Source organism: Onychomys torridus, chromosome 4 (genome assembly GCF_903995425.1).
Source record: "Onychomys torridus chromosome 4, mOncTor1.1, whole genome shotgun sequence".
NCBI classification, from domain to species: Eukaryota; Metazoa; Chordata; class Mammalia; order Rodentia; family Cricetidae; genus Onychomys; species Onychomys torridus.
In genome coordinates, this window is record NC_050446.1 from 4,086,569 (window position 1) to 4,096,644 (window position 10,076).

At 45.8% G+C, this 10,076-nt stretch overlaps 1 long non-coding RNA gene across 1 annotated transcript; it reads left to right on the forward strand.

Annotated features, from left to right (window-relative positions):
- The first annotated feature begins 645 nt into the window (after positions 1 to 645).
- On the forward strand, positions 646 to 6,901 carry LOC118583157. The gene is made up of 2 exons (XR_004944828.1): positions 646 to 834; positions 4,965 to 6,901. It is a non-coding gene; the product is annotated as an uncharacterized LOC118583157 (long non-coding RNA).
- The last annotated feature ends 3,175 nt before the right edge of the window (positions 6,902 to 10,076 follow it).

The window sequence follows — 10,076 nt, forward strand, 5'->3', positions numbered from 1 at the left end:
TACACTCAAAAAGCACCAATTAGAGTAGATAGGTTAAAGACTTTAAACGATTATCAAAAGTTGTTGGGAAATATTCATTGGGTCAGACCTCATTTGAATATTACCACAGGTCAATGAAGCCCTTTATATAATCTTCTAAAAGGTGATGCAGACCCTAAATCATTAAGATCTGTTAGGGACCAAGATTTCAGGAACCAAACATGAACCATGGAAAGTACTAGCTAGGCCAGAGAACAAGTCATAAGCCCACCGCCCTTCCCCAGAGCAGTAACACCTGTTTACTAACCGGAGGCTCCCGAAGATAAGAACATTCCACAGTCAGGTGCCATGGCAACCGAATGTAAAGAGCATTCCATGGTCAGGTAGCCTAGCAACAGAACAAATGGCCCCTGACCAGTGACCTTAGCCGACTTCCTGCAGTTGCACGACCTGCACATCTCCCACGTCCTGCACGCCTTCCACATCCTGCACACCTTCCACGTCCCTTCCCCTTCCCTCCTTCCTGCCCCTTCCCCTCCTATGCTATATAAGCCATGTGGAGGAAAATAAAGATTGGCGGCTTGATCAGAATCCTGACTTGCTGTCGTCTCTTGTGTTGCCCTTCCCTTTCATTCTCTCCCGCAGGTGGGTCGCCCCCCCCCCCCCCCCCCCCCGTTGAAACCCCGCTGGCCGGGGCATCTGGCGCCCAACATGCGGCTCAACCCTCACCTTGTCGGGAGTTGAACGTCCTTCTCCAGGAAAGTCCAGACATCTGGTGGAGATTTGAAGCGATCACCCGTCAAGACCACCCGACTCAGTGTCCTGGTGATCTGGGGGGAAAGCGGGAAGGACGAGGTGAGTCTGAGGTATAGACTTCACCATGGGACAGGGAACTTCTCAGGACTTGTTCCTAAAGGGCGTTAAAGATGCCCTCCAGACACAAGGGATAAGGATTCATAAAAAAAGGACCTCATAAAATTCTTTAGTCACTTAGAGGACTGTTGTAACTGTTTTCCTCAAGAAGGGACAATTAATGAAAAATGCTGAAAAAAGAGAAGGCAGCCAGCGGCTCTGGCTCTGTGTGTGTGTGTGTGTGTGTGTGTGTGTGTGTGTGTGTGTGTGTGTGAGCGTGCAGTGAGAGGCAGAGGGTGGAGAGAGCCGGGAGGGCAGAGGAAGGCTCATTCAGCCTGGGAGGCTAGCCTCATTTGGGGCCTTTGCCTGTATTAGTAAGGAAGAGATATAGGTGTCACCTTTATCATCAAACTTTTAAAACAGCCTGTTAATTCCCCTAATGCTGTTGCCATCGGTCCCAACTCTCTTCTTGGCAACAATGACCTTCTTACAACCAATATATCTCAGACATCCACAGGTTTTTCTCCCACGTTCCCACCTCCCCCACCAACTACCAAAGATATGATTACCACCCTTATCGAAAAAACTTACCAGGTACTTAATACCTCTAAGCCTGATTTGGTTGACTCCTGCTGGCTTTGCTGTCATTCTGCCCCACCATTTTATGAAGAAGTGGCTGTTGATTTAGATTTCTCCCTAACCACTGACCCACATGATTATCGCTGGCAACAGCCACCCACATCTCGCCTTACACTCTCCCAAATTATGGGCTCAGGCGTCTGCCTTGTCACCCGAGGCGCTATCATTCCCCCTGTTTATCAACCACTTTGCAATGTCACAGACAACCTAAGTACCTCCCTTAAGTCTGGATATCTTCTCCCTGCCAATGATACTTGGTGGGCCTGTACTGATGTCCTAACACTATGCATTTCTCTTCATTTAAATAATCCCTCTGCCCCCTTATTTTGCATATTGGTTCAGCTTGTCCCTAGGCTAACCTATTATTCTCCAGATCAATTCTCCGGAAGATGGGAAGAGAAGACTCTGGCAGAGACAGCTGCCCTCGCGCGCCCCCATTGCTTGAAAGGGGAGCCTGTGACTGCAGTCACTTTAGCTGTCCTCCTGGGGGTGGGGGCTGCAGGGGCCGGTACGGGCATAGCCTCCCTGGTCTTATCTAATCAACATTATTCAGAGTTTAGAATTTCCATAGATGAAGATATAGCACAGTTTGAGCGAGGTATTTCCGCCCTTGAATCCTCCCTCACCTCCCTTTCAGAGGTGGTCCTCCAAAACCGCCGAGGGCTAGACCTCCTCTTTTTACAGCAAGGAGGCCTCTATGCCGCTCTTAAGGAAGAGTGTTGCTTCTATACTGATCACACAGGAGTAGCAAGAGATTGCATGGCAAAGGTCCGTGAAGGCTTAGAGAAGCGCAAAAAAGAGAGGGATCAAGAGCTAGGCTGGTTCCAAAATTGGTTCTCTACATCTCCCTGGCTAACCACCCTCCTGCCGTCCCTCCTGGGACCCTTGGTTGGCCTCATTCTTGTCTTGACATTCGGCCCTTGGGCTTTGTCTCGACTAACTCAATTTGTGCGCGGCCAGCTGGCTGAACTTAAGGCAAAACATATTCAGGTTCATTACCATCGCCTAGACATCCGTGAATGTGGTCTTGATGAACCAGATACAGACTCCATATCAGCACAGACCCCTCTGCCCAGGGGAGGATGCACCTGTGCCTGGGAGCTGGAGCCCACTGCTTAGGGGATTGAGGGTGCAGCCAGGACTGCAGAAGGCAGGGAGACTAAAGTGCTCCACCATCCTGGGTGCCTTGGATGACATGCTCTATTGCACGGCGGTTATGCAGACCCTATACTCTTCCCTCCCAGATTAAAACCCGCCCCCTGTAAAAAACTGCATCGTTCCAGCTTCCTTCGGGACATGTGGGGATGCCTACATGAACCTACCAATTAACAATGGAACTTTTATCAGGGATGGAGCCTCTGTCACCCCTCCCCAATCACGGCGAAACATTTGGGCCTCCTTTCTTTGTTTTGCTATATGTATAGAAGGGGGAGATATTAGGGACAAGATGTCAGGAACCAAACATGAACCATGGAAAGTACTAGCTAGGCCAGGGAACAAGTCATAAGCCCACTGCCCTTCCCCAGAGCAGTAACACCTGTTTGCTAACCGGAGGCTCCCAAAGATAAGAACATTCCACAGTCAGGTGCCATGGCAACCGAATGTAAAGAGCATTCCATGGTCAGGTAGCCTAGCAACAGAATAAATGGCCCCTGACCAGTGGCCTTAGCCGACATCTGGCAGTTGCACGACCTGCATGTCTCCCACGTCCTGCACTCCTTCCACGTCCCTTCCCCTTCCCTCCTTCCTGCCTCTTCCCCTCTTATGCTATATAAGCCATGTGGAGAGAAATAAAGTTTGGTGGCTTGATCAGAATACTGTCTTGCTGCTGTCTCTTGTGTCCCCTGTCCTGTCATTCGCTCCCACAGGTGGGTCGCCCCCGTTGAAACCTCACTGGCTGGGGCAAAGATCCATAACCCCAGAAGCTAAAGGCTCTCCAGTTAGTAGAGGATAAATTGGAACTTGCAAAAGTCAAGCAGTTAAATTATGCAGACCCATGGCAGCTTCTTATTTTTGCCACTGAACATACCCCTACTGCATGCTTGTGGCAAAAGGGAATTCTTGAGAGGTTACATCTTCCACATGTACAGAAAAGAATCCTTGCATCATATCCCAATTTATGTTCCTTATTAGTTAGCAAGGGGTGTATTAGATCTAAAGAGTTATTTGGTAGAGAAGTTCCAGAGATTATAATACCCTATAATAAAGAACAGTTTGAATTCCTATTGCAAAATGATGATGTCTGGATGGTCACTTTACAAGGATTCTCAGGCCAAATAAAGTTTCATTTCCCAAAACATCCTTTAATAGAGTTTTTTAAGGAAATAGCTGTAATATTCACAGGGATATGTTCTAGACAACTGCTGTCTGGAGCAGTCACTATATTTACAGATGGCTCGTCAAATGGAAGGTCTGTGGTCTATGTTGAAGGAAAACAACCAATAGTAAGGGAAGTGAAAGGTGCTTCTGCTCAGCAAGCAGAAATATACGCAGTCATCTTGGCCTTGCAGACTTTCCACCAACCTTGTAACCTTTACACAGATTCAAATATGTGGTAAACTTATTTCCTGCTATAGAGACAGCCTTGCTGTCAGGACATTCCGTTATCCTGGCACTATTAAAAAACCTGCAGCAAACCATCAGAAAAAGGAGTAATAAGATATATGTCTCTCACATAAGAGGTTATACTCAGTTGCCTGGACCACTGGTCAAGGGCAATCACTTGGCTGATCAGCTAACAAGAATGTATGTACTCACTATTACAGAAGCACAGGAAAGTCACGCTTTGCATCATCAGAATGCTTTAAGACAAATGTCCCACTAACTAGAGAACAGGCGTGACAGATAGTTCGGGAATGTCAACGTGGCCCTCCCAGTGGAGGAGGGCCAAAGGTGGGGGTAAACCCTAGAGGCTTAAAGCCACAGGAGTTTTGTGGCAGATGGATATCACACACATACCTAGCTTTGGAAAACTGGGGTCTGTGCATGTTACAGTAGACACATTTTCTCATTTCATCTATGCTTCGGCCCATACTGGGGAAGCATTTAAGGATGTGGCTCAACACATCACTCAATGTCTCACAGTTCTGGGAAAAACAAAACAGCTTAAAACTGACAATGGACCTGCGTATATATCAAAGCCTTTTGAACAGTTGATGGCCCAATTGCATATACACCACATAACAGGAGTCCCTTATAACCCTCAGGGGCAGGCCATCATGGAACGGGCCCATCAGACTTTGAAATTGCAACTTAAAAGGTTGCAGAACTCCAATCCTTATTTTTCTCCACATCATCTTCTTGCACATGCTCTATTTGTGCTTAATCATGTCAATGCAGATCAGGAAGACATAACACCGGCCCAGAGACACTGGGAAAGAACGGTAAAGTCTCCTCTCCCACAAGTCTTGTGGAAGGATCTACTTTCAGGTCAATGAAAGGGACCAGACGTCCTGATAACCTTGGGACGAGGGTATGCTTGTGTGTTTCCACAGGATGTGGACTCCCCCATCTGGATCCCAAACAGACTCATCAGATCAGCTCCTTCAGAGACAAAAGAGGAGTCAACAGAAAAAGAGGAAGCTGCAGAAGCGGCGAGTAGAACAAAAGACAAAGACACTTTCGATTTTGCCGAGACCACTACCAACTTGGACTCAGATTAAGCATTTGTCAAAACAGGCTGTTGAGTTGGTTACGCACGTGGGGGTCCCCTGCGACTCCCGCACATGTTTTTCTTGCTATGCTTGCCTTACTAACAACACAGAAATTCTCGGGGGGTTCCGAGACTCTGACGACAGGCCAAGCGTCTCTGATTATATAACCTTTAAAGGACGTTTGGATTCACTCCCGATCTGCCTGCCATTGCAAGGGGTGGCTCCGAGCTGATGTTTACAGCTCAGCTAGCTCACTTTTCTCACTGACGCTCCAAAAAAGCCTAGTAAGTCTTATGGGGCCAGATAGATGTGGGAAACTAATCTTTTAACTCTGGGATCTCCTCTTTTTGATGAAAAAATTGAAACTGTTGATTTCATGCCTCTTGCCTCTTGTATTCAGAAATACAGAGATTTAGATCAATTCTGGGACAGCAGTGTTACTGCTTTTCCTGTCTGGCTTACTTGTGGCTTTCCCCATTCTGCTGTTTTCTCCTTCCGGTTATACTTCTATAGAAATTTGAGATTTTTTTTTCCTCCTCGAGGGAGAAGAAATATAATGATTATATTAAGCAATATTCTTCTACTAAATTTCATGGGTATAAATTTAATGATCATGGCGAACAAATTACTAGATGGTCTTCCCCTGGATATGTAGACCCTGTCTGGGTCTCTAGAGACCCTCATACAGGAATCACGAAATCTCATCCAGGACTTTTCAGAGCAATTGCTGCCTCAGGGGTAGTCTCTCAAAAAAGGCCAAATGAGACCAGATTATCACCTTTTCCTGTCAGGGCATGCGTCTCATATCCTTTTGGATTTTTACTTGGTCACAACACTCAGGTCAACATCACCAAGAATGGACCTTCCTTTAAAGTTCACTGTTATGCCTGTGTGCTTACCAACTGCCTTGAGCCTAGGATATGAGATGGTCTGAACGTTATGTTTCTTGTAAAACGCCTGGCTTTTGTTATGTTGCCTGTGAAACTTGAAAACATGTCTTGGAATGATAACTCAGCCTTGAAAGTCTTGGAGGATATTCATGCTCTTTTGAGACCAAAAAGATTTGTTGCTGCCCTCATTCTTGGAATAACTGCACTTATCTCTATTGTAACATCTTTTGCTGTTGCTACAACTGCTCTTGTTAAGGAAATGCATACTGCTCCTTTTGTTAATAGTTTGAATAAGAATTTTTCTTATGCTTTGTCGAAACAGGTGTTAATTGATCAAAAATTAGAAGCAAAGCTCAATGTTTTAGAGGAAGTGGTGCTTTCTCTGGGTCAAGACATTGATAATAATAAGAGACAATTGGAGACTAGATGTCATGCTGAATTTAAGGATATATGCCTTACTCCACTTCCCTATAATCAGTCTCATGATTGGGATAAAATAAAAGCACATTTGTTGGGAGTTTGGAAAGATACTGATATCACTTATGACTTTGAGGCTCTGCAAAAGGATATTTCAGCCATGAGTCAAGGACATTTAAATTCAGGCAACTTAAAATCACTGGCCTCCAGCATTTAGGAGAGCATAAGGGCTCTGAATCCTTTGGATTGGATTCAATATTTTGTTCTCATTGGGATATTGGCAGTAGTGGTTCTTTGTGTTGTTCTTCTCTTTCCTTGTCTTTTTAGAGTGTTGTCCAAGTCTGTGAACTCGGTCCAGAGCAACATCTTCCCCTTGCATCTTAAAAACAAAAAACCGGGAACTGCCACACCCACGGCGCTGTCACCTGTGTGACAAATGCCATTGATCTGGTGGTCGCCAGGAAAGGAGGGGGTCGAGCCCCACGGGGATAGCCCTCCAGCGGTTCCTTGGCAATCAGCTCGTGTGATGCTTCCTGATGGAGGACTTCCAAGAAGACGCTGTCCCTCAAAGTGAATGACTGGAGCACTGTTCTTTCTCTGTGCTATCACTATCTCTTCCTTCTGCACACTGCCAGGCCCTAAACGGCCTCTCGATGTTCCTGATAATAATGAAACATTGCAATACCCCCGTTGGCCAAAGCCTTCAAGCAAGAGTTAAAAAAATCTTCCAAGAGTATAAAAAAAATTGCTAGATGGCATTGAGCAAGCAGAGCTCATGATAAATGAGCCCACCACTCAAAGTGAAAAAATATTACAGGTAAACATTCAACAACTCATAGACAATCCCCACTCGAGTCATCAGGATTCCAGGGAAAAAGAGTTAGCAGCACTGGCAATTCCCACTAAAAGAGATGGGGAAGTTGTACAGTACTTGATTAAGGACGGATGGTGGACTCCTCCACGGTATCATCCCAGACATGGGAATTACCTGGAGCCCCTTTCATTTACAGGAAAATATGATTCAAAAGGAGTGAGATGGGTAAATCATGATGGAAAAAGGGTCAGATGGAGTTCATTGCCTTTTATGGAACGATTAGCTAGAAACAGAAAGCCTTGGTGCCTTTATGATAGAATGACAAGATCTAGAATATTAAGATCTATACAGCCACACATTATGAGATGGGCAAAAACCTTTGGACGGACTATATAACTAAGTTTAATAATCTACTTGAGGGAAAGGAACAACTTGGCCCGTGAGACATACTCTGGCAAAGATCTGCTAGACAGCGCCTGACCACCACAGGATACCTCACGGGAGGGGACATGATGTTTCTAAAAATCCTGGGGCTTTTATGTTTAATCATCAGAACAAATTTAGACACTGTGTACCTCTGCCTTGCTGTTTGCCTCATGATCAGTTCCTCATTTGACTGTTTATAAACCACAAATCACTTCAGTAAAATTGCAACAGTTTCACAGCATCTTGTGTCTGTGTCTGTCTGTCATCGCCGATTGCTGGACCTTGGTGATCAGCCTCAGGATTGAGATGGGCATAAGGAATTGGCCAAATAAATGAATAGACCTTGGTGGCTAACTTCAGGAACATGAAAGTGTCTGAATGAGAGAATCTGCCGGTTTAGCAAGGGAAGGAAGTGGGAGCACATGACCTGCTGACACCATGTTTGCCATGCTGAGGCCTGCTGGGTGCTGCCTTGTGTCCTCCCTGCCTTGAGCAAAGGAACTTTCAGTCAAATAGTCTGTCTATACTACCCTTTCACCAGCACCAGCTATCTAGAACACTCCAAGGATATCTTGAGAAAAATGCACAATTGCATCTGATCGCCCCAGCTTCTGAGGGTACAACCCCATTTAGGGCTGTATGAAGCAGTTTGTACCAGACTCTAATGTCACAAATATTAGTGAACTTAGATGACCTACACCAGGTGCAGAACACTTCTGGTGACCTAGCTAAGGGTCCAGATACTCAAGGACTGGACCAAGGTATCCCAAGAGTACAAAGGAAATGTATTTCCTCCAGAGGGAGTGTTGGTTTTAAAAAATAAGTGCACTGGTTACCGTTGGAGAAAGGTCACGAGGCACCAGGCAAGAGGCAACTTAGTATCAGAACTTTATTAGGAGGAACGGGAGGACAGAAAAGAGCGTGGCCAGGTCTGGGGCAGTGCGGAGGGAGAGGAGGCAGGAGGAGGCAGCAAAAGGAAAGGGGAGGAGGCTGTGTCCAGCTTTTTAAGGATTCCCCTGCACAGGTAGGCTTATGGAGCTAAGCCACAAATGTGCAGATTGCTTGATGACAGCGCATGCATTACATAATCATGTGGCGCACAGACACAGATGATGTAAGACCCCTTACTTAGCTACTGAACTTTGTATGTACGGTCGGTCGTGCAGCTAGAGGAGTGGCAGAATCCTAACACAAAGGTCAGGGAATAAGAAACAAAGACAGGAGACAGAGGATGAGGGACTAGGGGACAGGAACAAGGGGGGAGGATATTTGTCCCAGAGGGACAAAGAACTTCTTCTGGATAGAGGGGACAGGTGTGGCCCATAGGCAAATGGCAGTTTATAAAGGGAAATCCTGTGCTAGGATGAGTTAGTATATTTTGATTGGACATGTTAATTAGGTGGACCAAATGGGGCTTTTGATTGCTGGACTTTAATACTTTGATAGCTGGACCTTGGTAGTCAGCCTCAGGAGGAGGAAGTGGCCACATAAAAGAATACCTTGGTGGCTAGCTTTAGGAATGTAACCTAACAGTGTAGCAAGGCAGAGGGAATGGGGGAAGGAGAGGCCTGCCGGAGCCATGCTCGCCATGCCCAGGCCTACAGGAGCTCTTCATGTATCAAAACTGTTGATCACCCTCCTCCTGGTCCTGCTCTTGCTCCTGTCTGATTGCTGCCCTCAAACAGCAAGGAAAACAAAGGCTTTAAAACAAAACAAAACAAAACAAAACAAAACCAAAAAAAGCCAGGTTGGTGGTAGCAAACCCCTTTAATCCCAGCACTCAGGAGGCAGAGGCAGATGGATCTCAGTTCAAGGCCAGCTTAGTCTACAGAGGGAGTTCCACGACAGCCAGGTCTACACAGAGAAACCCTGACTGGAAAAACAACAAAAAAGTTATCACATAGCATTGGAAGAGCTTCTCTTTGCTCACCATGATTTCTATCAGGAGAGAAAAAAAGGATTTGAGTGAGCCAGCTGAATAAATTGTTAATCCCACCAAATTCAAAGCAAGTCAATTAAATATTGGCCAGGTAGATAGGATCTGGCCAGGTCCTACCCAGGAAACAGCCTTTACAAGGGCTTAAGAAGAAAACTCATATTTAAATGCATTTCCCATCAGGTCCAGAGACAAGTGTACATCCTATCTTATTTCCTGCATGTGAACCTCCCACCCACGTGTGAACAAGCACATCTGGTGCAGATGAATCAAATAAACTTGTTTAGGGGAGGGAAAACATGTGGCGTGTTATCTCCCATAAACAGTAGCCTCCACCATATCAGGAAGTATCTGTCCTTGGGCAAGGGGCTTCCAGGTCAGAGGCAATTTTGTTTCATGGCTCCCTAAGACATAGTAATTAAAACTTTGGCTTTCACAAAGTGACTTAAGTGTTACAGAGCACAGCCATC